Source organism: Sphaeroforma arctica (genome assembly GCF_001186125.1).
Source record: "Sphaeroforma arctica JP610 unplaced genomic scaffold supercont1.1280, whole genome shotgun sequence".
In the NCBI taxonomy this organism is placed as follows: Eukaryota; class Ichthyosporea; order Ichthyophonida; genus Sphaeroforma; species Sphaeroforma arctica.
This window is the reverse complement of record NW_014039278.1, coordinates 1-2,489: the sequence shown is the minus strand read 5'-3', so window position 1 is coordinate 2,489 and position 2,489 is coordinate 1. Positions and strand designations below refer to the sequence as shown.

The following is a 2,489-nucleotide window of genomic DNA, read 5'->3' as shown; positions in this document are numbered from 1 at the left end:
TGTATGTATGTATGTATGTATGTATATGTATGTATGTATGTATTTATGTATTTATATATGTATGTATGTATGTATGTATATATAGATATATATTAATTCATATATAAACGTAAGTTGTATACTCTCTCAGAGTTCAAGGTTTATGGTTCAGGGTTCTTGGTCTGACACGAAGGATGTTCACCCTGATTTCCCACAGGGAAAGAAGGAGGTGGAATGTACTTCCAGGCGAATCTGTGGAAACTGTATAACGTGTCGGCCTACGGAAATACGGCAAAGGTACAATTGCACTGCTAAAGAGGCAACCACACGGTTGCCTGTAGCATAAATTAAGTGTATTTATATTGATTTCTCTTGATCATTTTACGTTATCCCCGTGCCTTTTACGTTTACACTTCCGTTTAATGACCACCCGAACTCTGTCGACCTAGGCTTAGCCTTTCGTGAATGCCATATTCAATCTTCACTAGCAGTATAACCCATTCAAGTTCGTTTGTTATGTTGATTCGATAATCTAAAACGCCCATTTCTGCCGCGATATTTTCCTCTTTTTTTTGTGGGTGGGGGGGGGGCTTTTGTTTCTCATTTCTCAGGTAGGCGCTGGTGGCATCACGACAGGGTCTGTGTCTCTGTTCGACTGCAACTTCTCATACAACATTGCATCGGATTATCGGGGAGAAATCCCGCGCTTTGTATGTCACTGTGTTGTGTATTGGGACCTCTCTCCTGTGTTGTGCATCCCGCTAGTATGTCCCATTCCTGGGTCTGTGTTTCTGGTTTAATTATGACTCCTCACACAACCTTGTAACAGGTTATCGGGAAGAAAGCGTGTGCTTTGTATGTCACTGTGTGCCTCTGCTGTGTATTGAGACCTCTGTCCCATGTTGTGCATCCCGCTAGTATGTCCCAGTCCTAAGTCTGTAATTCTGGTTCGTTTGCGGTTCCTCACACAATCTTGTATCAGGTTATTGGAAGAAAGTCTGCGCTTTATATGTCACACTGCGTAGTTATGTGACCTCTTGTAGCATCCGTTACGGTAGTGTATATCACATGTGCACTCAGAATCACACGCGTCACCACCAAGGGTATCCATAGGCTCTACCAATATTCATTAATATCGTCCGCAAATACTGTACATGTAGTGCTATTTGAATCACCTACGCCAAACATATCCACAATCACACTCAAATACGTTTTACACATACTATATACGGCTCGGCTCTGAATCATGCACTCACAACCACATTCATCTACGCCTTGCGCTCAATAAACACAGACTTTCTGTATTCATATACCCACAATCACACTCCAATACGCCATCCTCCTGCACGCGTGCTAAGTCGGAGGCAGGGGCCTTTTCTGTGAACGGAGACTTTGTGGCGGTCAACTCCACATTTGTAAACAACACCGCCGCAATCGCTGGGGCAGTGTCCGTGTCCACTGGCACATCTGAGATTCTTCACTGTACATTTACAAACAACACAGCAACGGTATGTAGTGGGTGTTTGTATACACATGCTTCGATATGTGAGTGTATGTTTCTAGTATATGTTAAGATATGTCACCACATTTGTAAACAACACCGCCGCAATCACTGGGGCAGTGTCTGTGTCCACCGGCAAATCGGAGGTTCTCAACTGTACATTCGCGAATCACGCATTAATGGTTGTCACAGAGTTTTTGTATACACATAAATCGAAGTGTGAGTGTATGTCACTAGTACATTTTTACATGCGATGTAATAGCTGCCAAGAATCGTGCGGCAATCTTTAGGGGCATGTGTGTGCTCTTCGGTAAGTCTGAGACGTCTATTTGTATGTATACTTCCAATGCACTGTATGTGTTCAGGTGTATAGGTAAGTCTACATCAAAGGTATGTATCATCTCGCTACGCAGTTTCGGGTGTGAAGTGTATGGTGTGCTTGGATTGCCATCCTGGATATTTGTATATAATCACTTACTGCATCCATAAGTGAATATCACTTTTGTGTGTACCCATGCGACTGTGAACCGCTTGTCGTGAAAGAACAGTATCGCAGTTGTCACTATAGATGAGTGTCACACATTGTTACAAGCAGAGAACATCAACAACACCACCCCATTTGCGGAGAAGCGTAAGGATTTGGCAACTGCTTGCTGGTGTTCAGTAAAGAATAATATAAATAGACTAGGTGACTGGGTGTCGTATATCAATACACTACACGACTGGACCAGGTGTCGTATATTAATATACTACACGAATAGACGAGATGTTGTATCATATTAAAATACATGAGACCTAGTCTTGTTGAGCCATAATATCACAGGATGAACTGTATACCACATGACTGCAACGACTTTCGCGTGCAGAGTTTTCTTCACTCACCCAATGTTTGTATGAAATTCTGCAGGCTTTCGATGCTGGGGCGATCACATTCGTGCAAGGCTCAGCCAATGTGACGAACTCAACTTTCATAAACAATACAGCGCCGGTAAGTGAGCAAGCGAGTATA

General features: G+C 42.9%; 1 pseudogene across 1 annotated transcript in view; it reads left to right on the top strand.

Moving 5' to 3' along the window:
- SARC_10517 (hypothetical protein) overlaps positions 1-2,472 on the top strand; it is a pseudogene marked incomplete at its 3' end in the record, with an annotated part of 9,351 nt that extends 6,879 nt beyond the window's left edge. The window contains exons 6-9 of the mRNA in view: positions 197-276; positions 591-689; positions 1,338-1,487; positions 2,388-2,472. The remainder of the gene's footprint in view (positions 1-196; positions 277-590; positions 690-1,337; positions 1,488-2,387) is intronic.
- Between the last annotated feature and the right edge of the window lie 17 nt (positions 2,473-2,489).